The sequence below is a fragment of the Leopardus geoffroyi genome, chromosome C3, assembly GCF_018350155.1.
Source record: "Leopardus geoffroyi isolate Oge1 chromosome C3, O.geoffroyi_Oge1_pat1.0, whole genome shotgun sequence".
NCBI classification, from domain to species: domain Eukaryota; kingdom Metazoa; phylum Chordata; class Mammalia; order Carnivora; family Felidae; genus Leopardus; species Leopardus geoffroyi.
In genome coordinates, this window is record NC_059338.1 from 54,673,601 (window position 1) to 54,689,216 (window position 15,616).

Consider the following 15,616-nt stretch of genomic DNA (forward strand, 5'->3'; position numbering starts at 1 on the left):
ATTCATTCATTCATTCATTCATTCATTTAGAGAGCACAGGGAAGGGGAAGAGAGAGAGAGGGAAAGAGGGACAGAATCCCAAGCAGGCTCCGTGCTGTCAGCACATAGCCCAACTTGGGGCTTGAACTTGCAAACTGTGAGATCGTGACATGAGCCGGAATCAGCCACCCAGGCAGCCCACTTCTGCCCTACTTTTATATGACCAACTCCCAGGATCCTTCAGTTCTAAACTGAATATCACTTCTTCAGAAAGGTTTTCACTGGTCATTCCATTTAAATGAGAGAATCCCAGTAGTATTCTCTCTTATAATACTCTGGGCTTTTTAAACTTTTTTGGTACTTATCCCATTTTCATAAATAGATACAGGTACAGAGTCATGTCTATCTTCTGCACTCTGTTGTATATCTAGCCCAGCATGGTGCCTGATAACTAATGTGCATGCCATAAATAAACGTTGAAACAATTCTTACCAGACACCCCCTACGGTAGTTGATAGCACTCTCAAATTACAACTCATTCACTTTCTCAATTTCTCATCAAATTTTGGCTCTTAAACCCTGAGACAAGTCAGAAGACATTAGAAAAAAACCACACAGGCTTAGACTGAAGCCATCCATCCTGTTAATAATCCAACTGGATCTCAGAGCAGCCGTTGGTCTTTTCTGCCTCCAGATGACTTCCTTGCCACCCAAGGCATGTCCCAAGAAGACAGGGAAAGTCTGTCTTCCCTCCTGACTCAAAAGTTTTAATACCATCCAGTGCAGTCACTGTTTCTTTCAAGAGACTCACCAAGTTGCTTGCAGTTAGAACCCTGTTAACCCTGACATGATAAAGTTTAGGTGGCGGCTCAGCAGATTGACCATCTTTTTATTTTTTATAGTTTTATTAAAGGGTAGTTGAAACACAGTGTTACATTAGTTTCAGGTGTAGAGCATAGTGATTCAACTTCTTTATATGTTATGCTGTGCTCCCTACAAGTGTGGCTACCCTCTGTCACCATATAATGTTGTTACAATACTATTGACTGTATTCTCTATGCTGTACCTTTTATTCTGGTGACTTATTCATTCCACAACTGGAAGCCTATGCCTCCCTCTCCCCTTCACCCATTTTGCCCATCCCCCCATCCCCTCTCCTCTGGCAACCATCAGTTTGTTCTCTGTATTTACGGGTCTTTTTTTGCTCTTTGTTGTTAATTTGTTTTGTCTTTTAGGTTTCCTGTGTAAGTGAAATCATACAGTATTTATCTTTCTCTGTCAAATTTATTTTACTTAGTATAATATCCTCTAGGTTCATCCATATTGTCACAAATGGCAAGATCTCATCCTTTTCATGGCTGAGTAATTGAGTAATATTCCACCACCCCCCCCCACCCCCACCACCCCCCCCCACACACACACACACACCCACACGGGAGCATGTATCTTTTCAAATTAGTGTTTTCATTTTATTTGGGTAACCAGTAGTGGAATTACTGGACCATGTGGTATTTCTATTTTTAACTTTTCGAGGACCTCCCTCCTGTTTTCCACAGTGGCTGCATAAATTTGCATTCCCACTAACAGTGCATGAGGGTTCCTTTTTCTCTACATCCTCACCAACACTTATTATTTCTTGTCTTTTTTATTCTAGCCATTGTGACTGGTGTGGGGTGATATCTCATTATAATTTTAATTTGCATTTCCCTGATGATATTAAGTACCTTTTCATGTGTCTGTTGGCCATTGGTATGTCTTCTTTGGAAAATGTCTATTCAGGTCTTCTGCCCATTTTTAATTGGTTATTTATTTTCTTGGTCTCACATTTAGGTCTTTAATCCATTTTGAGTTTATATTTGGGTATGGTGTGAGAAAGTGGTTGTCCAGTTTCATTCTTTTGTAGGTAGCTGTCCAATTTTACCATTTATTGAAGACACTGCCTTTTTCCTACTGTATATTCTTCCCTCCTTGTTGTAGATTGACCATACAAGGGTGGGTTTATTTATGGACTCTATATTTTGTTCTATTGATCTATGTGTTTATTTTTGTGCCAGTATCATACTGTTTTGATTACTATAGCTTTGTAGTGTAAGCAGATTCACTATCTTTTCTTCTGAGTCCTTGTATGCAAGCGCAATAATACATTGGAACCACTGGAAATATTGGTTACTAAATCATATGAGTGACTAAATTGCCTGGATTTCTGACCATTGGAAAAGGAAATGGCTAATGTAGAATCTAGAATAGAACCTGGTATTAAAGGCACTCGATAAATATCTGTTGATGAGATTAAAAGCTAACACAAATAAGTTAAGTGACTTGCCTAAGGTCACACAGCTATTGGTATTTGAGCCAAAATTCTAGCCCCAAAAGGGCAAAATGTGAAAGTGATTAGGAAACAAGAATGCTTGAGACTACTCCATGAGTAGCGCCCCCAGGTGCATAGGGCTGGGAGCCTGCTGCCTCTAGGGCAGCGAGGAGGTGGGACAGGGTGTGGGACACACCCTAAATAACATCTATTAAGATTAAAAACACCGTCCGATGCCTGGGTGGCTCAGTTGGTTAAGGGACTGACTTGGGCTCAGGTCATGATCTCACGGTTCATGAGTTTGAGCCCCGTATCAGCCTCTGTGAGGACAGTTCAGAGCCTGGAGCCTGCTTCGGATTCTGTGTCTCCCTCTCTCTCTCTGCCCCTCCCCCACTCACTCTGTGTGTGTGTGTGTGTGTGTGTGTGTGTGTGTGTGTGTCTCAAAAATAAATATTTTTAAAAATATTTTTTAAAAAAGATTGGAAATGCCTGGGTCTTGTGGGTTCTTTTATGAACCCCTTATTGATGTTTGAAAAGCTTCATCACAAAAACACATGTCATGGTGGGTTTGTGGGAAAGGCAGATGCACCAAAGACTGACTCAAATGTCAAAGTCGTTGTTTTTGTCACCCACTGCTTCCTCTGAGTGTCTAGCAGATGTTGGGGAGGGCTGTGCAGCTGGATACCTCGAGAGCCTTCCATCCTCAGGGTCTCATGAGGGGCGACCTTTGGCACACAGCCTCTGAGTCTGGAATATGTTTGCTGCCTGGGCCTTCGGACAACAGGAAGAGGTCAGCCTCAGTCCAGTGAGTGAAGAGCCCTGAGTTCAGGACCAGTGTGTCAATCTACAAATGAGGCTCTCACCTCTGAGCCTTGTTTGCAAACCAGTTGCAATACTGTCGTACCAACCCCAAGCCTTTACACGGCTCTCAAATCACATGGCTTGAATAATGTGGCGATCATCCTGCTATGCCCTTTATTTCACTGATGTGGGCCTGAGCTCCAGCGGTGAGAGGATTCTCCCGAGACCACAGCCAGTGCATGGAAGAATGAGGGTGCAAACCTGTCTTGTCTCCTGACCACTGCCCCACCATGTTGTAAATACCTGGACAGGAAAAAACAGCATTTATTTCTGTCCAATTCTATCTCTACATTCCTGAGCACCAGTTCATGCAAAGCACCATGGAGGGTGCATAGACATACCTGTGACCATGGCACAGTTCCTTAAGGAGCGCCTCGGTGGGTGGGATGTCCCTGCTGTCTTCATATTCCCTCAAATCCCCACCAGCCTTTCCTGGCCCTCGTAGTCAAAATGCTGACCCACTGTTGTGTTGGGATGGCTGGTGGGGAAGAGGAGAAGGAAAGAAACATTTATCTCGAGACTACTATATTCCAGGCACTCTATACATTCTCGTATTTGCCTCTCAAGCCACCTTCTAAGATAAGTACCGTTACTTCCATTTCCAAATGATTAAGAAAAGTTGATGGACTCAGGAAGTGGCTGAGCTTAGATTTGAATTCAGGTCCTTCCACCAGACCACACTGTCACTCTTTAGCCTTCTCTTCTTCCCTGAGCCGTCCTCCGGTCCCCTCAGATGCTCACACGCCTTAAGAACCTTTGACAAGAAAGTTCCCCTCCCTCAGAACATAATACCAAAATCCTGCCTTGTCATTCTAGGGAACCTGAATTCTAAGCTGAAGGTCTTCCTTCTCACTTGTCAATCTCCACACTACCATCCACCCCACCCTTCCATGCCCCTCCTGTTTTTATAACATCTACTTTCCTGTGAAGCCACACTCTCAACCATTAGCTATACCCCCTGCCCCCGCAAGGCACTGTATTCCAGGCACTGAGGCTTCCCAGACCCCACCTTCCCCTTCTCCTCAACCTCACCTCCAGACGGCAGCCCAGGTATTGTCAACTCCTCTATTGACAGAAGAGGACATGAGAGCCCAACAAGGCTGTCCTTCCAGGAGGATTTCCCTGCCCAGCCCACACCTCCACTCTTCAGGGTTTCTGCTGCCAGACCTCACTGCACCACACTGTGTGTGGTTCCCATATCATGTTACATGCGATTTTCATGCTCTTTTCCTGGGGTTTCTCCATCATTCCAGCCCATTGCTTGGGTTGTTCCCTTTCATTCACAGCTAATCCTATTTTATCTTATTCTAGCTGCTTAGCTTAGCCCAATATTTCCAAATTACACCTGGGAATATCCTCTGCCCACAATGTCCATTTGTCTTCCTGGTGAACTCTTCCTTCCAAAGTCAGTTCAGACAATAACCAGTTTGTGAAAGCCTTCCCTGGGTACAATGAATCCCTCCATCCTCAAGGTACCCACAGCCTGTCTATTGTAACACAACACAGAAAGTCACTGGGAATCTCTCCTATTTCCTAGACTCAAGCATCTTCACTAATGGGACACTTTTTTCTTTGTCAGTTTTGCAATCTGCAATCTCTAGCCTAGAGACTGATGCACAGGAAATGTTCAGTAAATATTTCCTGAGTATTGCTTGTCTATATATACCTGGTGGGGTAGAACTAGAACCAAACAGTGGAAGGTTCTGCTCCACTAGACTCCAAGTTCCTCAAGGGCAGGGAGACAACTTCTTCCATCAGTGGATTGCCACTGTGCCAACAGTCCAAGTGCTACAAATGCAGAATGAGCCACCCCAGGCTATGATCAGTTCCCCATTCCAGGGAATGTCTAAGCACTGGATGCCTTGACAGAGTCACTGATGCCTTGACAGAGATTTGGGGCAGGCAGCTGCACAAGGTATTTCTGAGCTCCCTTTTAGCCCCAAAGACGATGGTTCCATGGTGAGCAAGAGGTTGGTTTACAGATCAAAAGACGGACAGGAAAAGTAGACGCAGAGGAATGGAAGAGAAAGAGGCACAAAGGTGGAAAATAAAGGGTCCGTGAGGAAAGGGAGGCTGAACACTGGTGAAAGGGAGGAGATTGGAAAGATTGGCTGGAAGAACAACGTGAGAGAGTGGGGGCTCATTAGCCACAGGGAAGTGCTTGCACACCATCATGACCAGCTGCATGGGACCCCTGCTAGTCCAGAGGCAGGAGTCGTAGAGAATGTTAAAGCTGACATGCTGAAAGCCACTGCGACAAGAAATCAGCCAGAAATGGATTTCATGCCCATTCCACCGAAACAGGAACCTGAATCCTAGAAAATCAGTTGCAATTGACAAAAATCAAGCCATACAGGAACACAGGGAAAGCCCTTACTGCCCAGTGCCATCCGGCTCCTCTTGACATGCTGCAGCCTGGCCAACCCTGAGTCGACACGCCAGGAGCACCAGGCCCGGTACAACAGAATTTGCAGAGGGCAGCCCACCTCCAGCTCTGGTGACCACTGGCTTCAGAACCCATCCCTTTCCCAAAACATATTGCATGTTACAGGCGGTGAACCGTTGGCTGAGCTCTGGGACCAGTCCACCTTCCAGACATGAAGTAACAGGAGACCCGTACTCATGTGACTTCCGCTGCAGATCCTGCTCTACCTTCATTCCCTGTTCTTACCAACACACAGCTACCTGGTGCCCCAGGACCGTTTACAAAGTATCTGAGTAGTCACGTTTATAGAGTATCCATTATGTCCAGACACTGAAGCAGACCCTTATGTGGATTCTCATGCTGACTCCTCAAAATAAGCCAATAAATATCATCACTGGTAGATAAGGAACCTAAAGCTCAGAAAGGTTAAATAATTTTTCCAAAATTACACACACAACTATTAAGTGGCAGAGCCTGGATCTAAAGTTTATTTATTTACTTACTTATTTTTTGAGAGGCTGGGGAGAAGGGGTAGAGAGACAGAGGGAAAGACAGAATCCCAAGCAGGCTCCACACTGTCAGTGCAGAGCCCAATATGGGGCTCAAACTCAGAAACAGTGAGATCATGACCTGAGCCGAAGTCAAAGTCAGATGCTTAACCAACTGAGCCACCCAGGTGCCCCCCCTCCCCACCCCAGTCTAGATTTAAACCAGTTCCAGCGCCCATGACCCAGTGCCATCCAGGAATGGAGACTTGTTCCCCTATCCCCTATCCCAGAATCCCTGCCCACATGTCCCCTCCTCTTCCGCTCAGGCCCTGCTTTGCACACTCCTGTCTTCTAAGTCTCGTTCACCTGCCCCAGGCTCTCCTCCCTGTGTCATGCCCTGGCACCTGTGCCTGAGCCCCTGAGGCAGCCGGAGGACAGGTGCCGGGTGAGCCTACCCAGGCACCTCCCAGCTGTCTCCTGCCCCATGTCTCACTGCTGTGGAGGCGGGCCTGCCTGCCCTTTGATTGCCAGCTTCAGAAACCCGCCCCCATCACCACTACAGAGGTTAACCTTTGCATCTTGCTGTCCACATCTCTTCGGTCCTTCCCCCCCACAGAGCTGGTTTGAACACACACTGAGACCTGAATGCATCCCCAGGCAGCCACTGACAGATGGCTGAATCAGCTTCTTCGCTGTAATCGAACCCAGGAGCACCCTCCGCCCTACACTGAGCTTAAACTTGCATGGCTCCCTTACCAGGGTTACTTGACTGTAAAGAAAGGGAGATCTCAGCCCTGGGTCTGGCCCTCCTCAGACTCTGATCCTCTAAGTGGGGGCGGGGGATGGATTTCAGCTGTGGGATTAAAGGTCTTTCACTGTGCAGCTCTGAATTCCCTTACCTCACAGCTCTGCACCTTCCTCATGGCTGTGAGGTGAGTGCTCCTCCCACACCTGCAGCCTGCCATGTGCGCATCGTGTGTGTGTGTGTGTGTGTGTGTGTGTGTGTGTGTGTGACCTCTTGCCCGGATGCGCTCCGGTTAACCGCTGCACCACGCAGGGCAGGGGGGAACCTGTGGGGACAGGCGCAGAGAAGAAAGATGCCGATGAGCCAGTACCTGTGGTCACTAAAGCAGCTTCGTTTTCCCAGCACTCCCTGGGTTGATTCACTTCCAGCTGCAGCTCCACAGGGTGAAGCGGGTCCTGAGGAAGTGGTCAGAGGGCAGCAGAGAGCGCTGCCTTTCACACAAGGCCTCCAGGGCAGAAGCGAAGCCTCGTAACATCTCCATCCGAAATCTCTCCTGCCCCACAGCCCCTCTCTCCAGCTTACAGACGCACATTTTTGTGTTGTCCATTTTTTCAGATCCTCCTGTACCTGTGTAGAATTTTCCTTCCAGGTGGGAGATCCCTGTGTTCACAGTCATGGGAGCTGGAATACCTCTTAGCACTCAGCTCTCTGCTCGCCCTCTCGGCCTCCACTCAGCTCTCTGCTCGCCCACTCGGCATCCACCATGTGCCCTTGGCACAGACCCTACCCTTGGGCTTCACACAGTGTGACCATGCAGCATGACCTCCTCATTGTCTGTCCAGCTGGAAATCTGAGGAGAAAAACCTTCCCAAGCCACACTGAGCATCTCTTGGCTGGTGGCATAGCATTTCCAAAAATAAAATCTCACAGAGCAATTACATATTAAAAATGTTATAGTCACAGGTTTCTCGTGCATGGATCTTTCCTTCCCTGCCTCATGTTCTCGACGCTTCAGGCATGCGGGGGGCATCTTCTTGCATGGGTAGGCAGCTTCGTGCACAAAGTCAGTGGACACCTGATAGTTGATTGTGTCCCAAGAAACTAAGTCCAGTCCACGCTAAAGATATCCACGTGCCATGTGGCACCTCTCATCCTGAAAGGAAGATTAAATGTTATTGTCACTCTGACACTCCTCTTGAATCAGGCAGAAAGCTTCTTAGTTTTATTTTAATCCTAAATTCTGCCACCTAAAACTTGGGGAAGGTACAACCCATATTATTAAGGATTTGAACTATCAGCTAAAAATCAGCTGCTACAAAGGGAATGGACTATACCAGAGAGAAAACACCTTGCCCCAAACCTAAGGAGAACACTGAGAACCAGGGAAAAAAGTGAGTTAGTTAGCCTCCTTCAGGTTGCTAGTGGCAGAGCCAGGGCCAAAACCTCTATTCTCCCTATATCAGTCAAGGTCAGCTGTGTCACACAGCAGGCTGAGAACACCCTGACCTCTCTGGCGATGTGGCTCAAACCATGTGACATTTTAGTTCAATTCAGACAAATCTATCATGTTTTTTTGTCCCCAAGGTAATTGGTTTTAGCAACTTTACATTTGTCCCCATCTAGGAGTAGCGATTGGATTTCTTGATTATTTTGCTGGACTGGAAAACGTGAAATGGTATTTGCCATCTGGATGATTTCCCTCCACGAGAAAATATCCAAATTTCTAACAAAAGACAAAACAAAACAAAAACCACCAACACCCAGCTCTTATAATGGAACCGTGAAGGGAGTGGAAATGAAGAGACCCAATTTAGGAGCCCAGCCCTTAAGGCTTAGGCAGAAAGAAGGGTTTCTATAGGAACACTCACATGTAGGAAGGATGCAAGAATCCTTATAGAGTGACTGTACTTGCCCACTGAAATCTAAACTTGCCCCCCGACCACTGCCCCATAGTTGGTAACAACAATCCAATTTTCTTCGAGGGACCACCTGCCCTCCCTCTCTGTCCAAGTGGTTCAGTTGCAGCTGATCCCACCTAGATGCCCTCCTGACCAGTCATTAAAACCATGAATCCCACTGGCCCCAGTGATTGGAGCTCAGAGATGGGCCAAGACAGATTCTTGGTGATATCATCATCTGAGTATCTGAATCCAGCAGGGCCTTAATCTTGGAGTCCTACTCCTATGTTTTACAAGTTATGGAAGTCATAACATTTCCTTCCCTTCCCTTCCCTTCCCTTCTCCCTCCCTCCCTCTCTCTCTCTCTTTCTCTCTCTCTCTCTCTCTCTCTCCTCTCTCTCTCTCTCTCAGTATAAGCCCATTTGAGTTGGATTTCTGTCACTTGGAACCAAAAGAGACCTACCTAATGAACCCACAGCAAGGACACTGAGTGGGTGCTCAAAGAGAATGAGAGCTTCAGTGAAAGGGTAGTGACAATATTTTGGGCACCTGGCCTGAATCCTGCTAGCTCCTGAAAGAAGGAAAATTCAGCACCACCCAAATGGGGGTGTGGTGCAGGCCCTAAGGAGGTGCCCTGGTGCCACAGCACAGCTCACCAAGATAGCAGAGCTCATCCTGAGCTGACATCTAGTCCTCCACCCACCTAACCTTCCAGTGAGATTCAGGGTGAGAATATGAAACTGCTTTTGATGAGGTTTCACCCACTCTGACTCCTACAGTGCTTTCCGGGTCCCCAGGATATAATTTTTCATTTAGAGGCACCCAAAGATGCCCAAACTAGAGTTCATCATCAGCCACACTTTTTTCTATTGCTGAAACCCAAGCTTCCTCCATTTATAAGAGGCATCTCATCCCAAAGTCCTTCTTTCTCTGTGACTGCTGTCCCTCCCCGTGTTCGCCCGGCACAAATAGGGTGGACATCGGCCCTTTAACAAAAGTACAGTATTAGACCTTCATGACTTACTGCAAATCCTACCTTTTGGGTAGATGCTTTGATTTCTTGTTGCCTTTCCTGGTACATTTCCTGCTGATCTTTCCTTCCCATCTAGAGTTGGAAAGAGTAGGTACGTTACAGACTAATGTGCCACCACACAGCCAGGAACTAATCAGTCATTCTACCAACCTCTGCTGACCATCAGGCACCAGACACCACTGCAAGAGCACACCATATCCCCTGTCCTCAAGGATTTTACCCAGCAAACCATCAGAGGGGAACTTATTTCTAGCTCTCACGTTGCAAAATGGGCAGGCTAGAGACACAACACCTCTTTGAAGCCCATGCCATGCTGTGTGCTCTACCTTTCTGGCCTCATCTATTCAAAACACATTTACAAGATCTGGCAAAATTCCCTTCCCAGAGTGTGACCAATGCAGGTCGCCAGTCACCGGGAGTGGGCAAGGGGAAGGTGCGAGTGTAGGCGTCCTTGGTTCTACATTTGATCTTTGAGGCCCTTGGGGCCAAGCTCTGTGCTGCCTCCAGACCTCAGAGCAGGTGGCCCAATCAGAACAGGGCACTGAAGCAATGGAGTCATCACGTGACTATAACTGATTTGCAAGACCAAGGATGGCAAGCACTCTAGATGCCTCCAAATTAGCCCTGGGGTGAAAGGGAGAGAAGTCCTATTTGAGTGAGGTTGGGGGAATGGACCAAGAGGGGGCTTGAAAAATTTAGCTCTTCTTGTTTATTTCAACTGTATGTTTAAAAACAAACAAGTAAGAAATTGCTGCGGCTGAGGTCAGAGAGGTTTTTTCCTGTTTTCTCCTCTAGGGTTTTGATGGTTTCCTGTCTCACATTCAGGTCCTTTATCCATTTTGAGTTTGTTTTTGTGAATGGTGTAAGAAAGAGGTCTAGTTTCATCCTTCTGCATGTTGCTGTCCAGTTCTCCCAGCACCATTTGTTAAAGAGACTGTCTTTTTTTCCATTGGATGTTCTTTCCTGCTTTGTCAAAGATTAGTTGGCCATACTTTTGTGGGTCTAGTTGTGGGGTTTTTATTCTATTCCATTGGTCTATGTGTCTGTTTTTGTGCCAATACCATGCTGTCTTGATGATTACAGCTTTGTAGTAGAGGCTAATGTCTGGGATTGTGATGCCTATCACTTTGGTCTTCTCCTTCAAAATTACTTTGGCTATTCAGGGCCTTTTGTGGTTCCATACAAATTTTAGGATTGCTTGTTCTAGCTTCGAGAAGAATGCTGGTGCAATTTTGATTGGGATTGCATTGAATGTGTAGATAGCTTTGGGTAGTATTGACATTTTAACAATATTTATTCTTCCAATCCATGAGCACAGAATGTTTTTCCATTTCTTTATATCTTTTTCAATTTCCTTCATAAGCTTTCTATAGTTTTCAGCATACAGATCTTTTACATCTTTGGTTAGGTTTATTCCCCGAAGTCAAGGGAATTAAAAGCAAAAATGAACTATTGGGACCTCACGAAGATAAAAAGCTTCTGCACAGCAAAGGAAACAATCAACAAAACTAAAAGGCAACCAACGGAATGGGAAAAGATATTTGCAAATGACATATCGGACAAAGGGCTAGTATCCAAAATCTATAAAGAGCTCACCAAACTCCACACCCAAAAAACAAATAATCCAGTGAAGAAATGGGAAGAAAACATGAATAGATACTTCTCTAAAGAAGACATCCAGATGGCCAACAGGCACATGAAAAGATGCTCAACCTCACTCCTCATCAGGGAAATACAAATCAAAACCACACTCAGTTATCACCTCATGCCAGAGTGGCTAAAGTGAACAAATCAGGAGACTATAGATGCTGGCGAGGATGTGGAGAAAAGGGAAACCTCTTGCACTGTTGGCGGGAATGCAAACTGGTGCAGCCACTCTGGAAAACAGTGTGGAGGTTCCTCAAAAAATTAAAAATAGACCTACCCTATGACCCAGCAATAGCACTGCTAGGAATTTACCCAAGGGATACAGGAGTGCTGATGCATAGGGGCACTTGGACCCCAATGTTTATAGCAGCACTTTCAACAATAGCCAAGTGATGGAAAGAGCCTAAATGTCCATCAACGGATGAATGGATAAAGAAATTGTGGTTTATATACACAATGGAATACTACGTGGCAATGAGAAAGAATGAAATATGGCCTTTTGTAGCAACGTGGATGGAACTGGAGAGTGTTATGCTAAGTGAAATAAGTCATACAGAGAAATACAGATACCATATGTTTTCACTCTTATGTGGATCCTGAGAAACTTAACAGAAACCCATGGGGGAGGGGAAGGAAAAAAAAAAAAAGAGGTTAGAGTGGGAGAGAGCCAAAGCATAAGAGACTCTTAAAAACTGAGAACAAACTGAGGGTTGATGGGGGGTGGGAGGGTGAGTGATGGGTACTGAGGAGGGCACCTTTGGGGATGAGCACTGGGTATTGTATGGAAACCAATCTGACAATAAATTTCATATTAAAAAAAAAAAAACAAGCCAGCAAAACCTTTGGGCCCATTCCATGGAAAGATCATTTGAATGAAGCTAGCAAGCAATTAGCAAGAAGTTGTCATCAGGTGTGTGACTGAATCTCCGCTGCTCAGTGTGCTCAGAGTACCCCCTCCACCCCACCCCACCCCCAGAATTGTCCCTGAGCCCAAGCCCCACTGTCCTCCTCCAAGCGACCCCCAGGGCTGCTCCATCAGGGAACACACTCCCCAGCAGCTGCCTGCTGCCTGGGGCTTTCATCTCCTGGCGCGGCTGCAAGCCTGGTCACTTTGTTTGGGGGAGGCTCTGACACAGCCTGAAAAGTCAGGGTTTCCAGAGTTGAGACACATCAGAGGCTGCTGTGCCCACACTGCCCTGTGCGGGCTGGGCTGAGAGCTTGCGTGTTCCGAGCGCAGTGGAACATGTGCGCTCCCCAACCACCGCCCCCCGCCAGTGACAGCCCTCACCTTGTTCCACAGGGCGGCCGCAGGGGCGTAGAGGGAGCCCCAGCCATGGGTCTTCTAGAAAACCGAGCCAGCCTCCAGGCCGCTGGTGTCCTCAGAATCTTAATGGAAGCGAAACACCCCTGAAAACGCAGGCATCAGGAGCCAGACGGAAGCCCTGCAAACAGAAAAGTCAGAGATGCTGGTCTGTGATCGGGCTGTGCCAGGAGCAGCTTCTGGTGTTTGATGCTTGTCAATTGTGAGTGTGCATCCTGTTTGCCTAAGTTGCCTAGAGCAAGTGCACGTGGTTAAGTCTGTACACACAGGGGATATATTCTTCATCTTGCGTGCATGAATGTGTTCATGAATATGCAAACGTGCATATATGAATATGCAAATAGAAAGTATATCAGCATCTTCTCACGACCAAGTAAAGTAAGCTTTGAAGTTAGCTTTGGCTCCTTGACTCACTGATAATCTAAGACAGTATTTCACACTCATTAATAACCTGTCCCTAAACCAAAGGACATAAACAACATCCTTTACCTTCTTCATTTTCCAAGTCACCAAAGCACAGTTCTGTGCTTCAACAGCAGAGGGAAAGGGAAAGAAGAAAACAAGTCAGGAGCATTTGCCTCCCCCCCAGCAGCTTCCTCAGGAAAGATCTTCACAAAGAGGATGTTCCATTGATCAACAAAGATTTATAGAAAATGTAAAGAAATACAGAACCCCCCAATTTACTCACTGTCTGGTGGGAGATACTGATAAGTAAATACCAACTTAAGAAACAGTTATAACCTCACAGTAAGAGCAGGCACAAGTGCCCTGGGAGCCAGGAGGAGGGTCACCAGTCTTATGGCACAGAGAAAATATTGCAAGGTTGTAATGCTCAAGTTAAGTCTCCAGTGAGAGGTAGGAAGCAACTAGGCTACAAGGGAGGGAGAGTCATTCAAGGCAGACAGAAGAGCATGACAGGAAAGCAAAGGCATGTCCTGTAACCAACCATGCTGGGGCTCATCCTGCTTTATTTTTCTCTATGACACTCAGTGCCATCTGACATTTTATACTTTTATATGTGTATTGGCTGTCTCTGCCAACTAGAATATAGAATAGTCCCCTGAGGGCAGGACTTTGTTTTGTTCTCTGCTATATATCCCCAGCATCTAGAACTTGCTTAGCATGTAGTACGAATCAATAGATGTTGCTGAATGCATGCATGCTGGAGAGGAGTGAGAAACGAAGCTGGGAAGTTCAGGTAAAGTGGCTCCCACGAACACTGGGGCCTTGTGTGTTATGCTTGCGAGTGTGAACATTACCTTGGAGATCCAGCACAGACAGGGTTTACAACCTGGCAGCACACAGACAAAACACATGCATGTTTTGCTTGACTGTGTACTGTGGTTTGAAAATTGGGATATTTTGGGGAGCCTGGGTGGCTCATTCTGTTAAGCATCTGGCTTCAGCTCAGGTCACGATCTCACTGTTCATAAGTTCAAGCCCCGCATCATGTTCTCTGCTGGCAGTGCAGAGCCCTCTTTGGATCTTCTGCCTCCATCTCTCTCTCTCTCTCTCTGCCCTTCCCCTACTTGCACAAGCATGCTCTTTCTTTCTCTCTCAAAAATAAAAAAAAAAAAATAGGATATTTTATAAATATATCTGGCTTCCCTTAAAATGCAGAAATTTGGGACCTGAAGTCTTGAAAGACAAAGTTGCTAGTGCTGACAGCAGGTGGTCCTTTAATAAGACCTGTGCTGTCTTGTTCACCTCGTCTTCTCCTCCGGCACCTGTCTTGCATCAGGGCTTCCTTCCTCATACGTCACCTGCCTCCTCCATTTAGATAAATGGGTTTGCAAACTGATGTGGGAAACAAAGGCAAAAAAAAAAAAAAATTAAATGTCCCTATAACATACAGCCCATTAACAAGTCCTTGAAGCAGGCAGAGTGACCTTCCTCTGAGAGCTCAGCTTCCTTGAGGTTGACACTTTGCAAGGCAAAAGGCGATTTTAGCTTAACATTATCCTGACACCCCAGGATCCTGTGAGTCTACTCTAAAATATAGAAATTCCTTTGGAAATTTCCTTTATCTCTTCATCCCAAGATATATGTTAGCAATCATCCTCCAAGCATATGGCCCACCGATACACATCTGAAGGATCTTATGACTGAGGGTTTATTGAACAGTAATAAATGACATTTTCCTAACAATAGCTAGCCCCCTCAGGGTCCTAGAAACCTTGTTTCCAAATACCTTGGAGGCTTGTGCAGTCTCTGACCCCCTCCCAACCTGAAAGTATATACTGTAAAACCCTGGATTACAAGGAATTTGTTCTGCAAGACAAGCAAACATTTCTAATACATTTTAACTTGATAAATGAGTGATGTCTTGCAATGTGAGTAGTATGTGACACCGAATGTCACATGATCACAACCAAGCCAATGGTTCTTGAAATTCGCTTTGATATATGAGTGCTTTGAATGGAATGAATTTCATTCCATTTCATTCCATATCTGGAATTAATTATGCTCGCACACCAAAGTTTTATGTAATCAGTTACCCCTCACAGTCCCAGTGCAGCTCTTTCTACCGCTGGATCCTGTCCCTGTGCTTTAATAAAACTACCTTTTTCACACCAAGGATGTCTCAAGAATTCTTTCTTGGCCGTTGGCTCTGAATCCCAACACTTCCACATCACAACCACTAGGTTAGGTTCAGAATATCTGGATAAAAATCATATCATGATAGGGACACCTGGATGGTTCAGTCGGTTAAGTGTCTGACTTTTGATTTTGGCTCAGGTAATGATCTCACAGTTCCATGAGTTTGAGCCCCACATAGGGCTCTGTGCTGACAGTGCGGACCCTGCTTGAGATTCTGTGTCCCTCTCTCTCTGCCCTTCCCTGCGCTCTCTGTCTCTTCCAAAAATAAATATTTTTAAAAATCCCACCATGATAGTGAGTCTCCAAAATA

At 46.0% G+C, this 15,616-nt stretch overlaps 1 long non-coding RNA gene across 1 annotated transcript; it reads right to left on the reverse strand.

Moving 5' to 3' along the window:
* Positions 1 to 2,751: 2,751 nt before the first annotated feature.
* Positions 2,752 to 13,056, reverse strand: LOC123586501. The gene is made up of 4 exons (XR_006706839.1): positions 12,673 to 13,056; positions 9,741 to 9,809; positions 7,177 to 7,959; positions 2,752 to 3,626 (listed from the first exon to the last, which is right to left on the reverse strand). It is a non-coding gene; the product is annotated as an uncharacterized LOC123586501 (long non-coding RNA).
* Between the last annotated feature and the right edge of the window lie 2,560 nt (positions 13,057 to 15,616).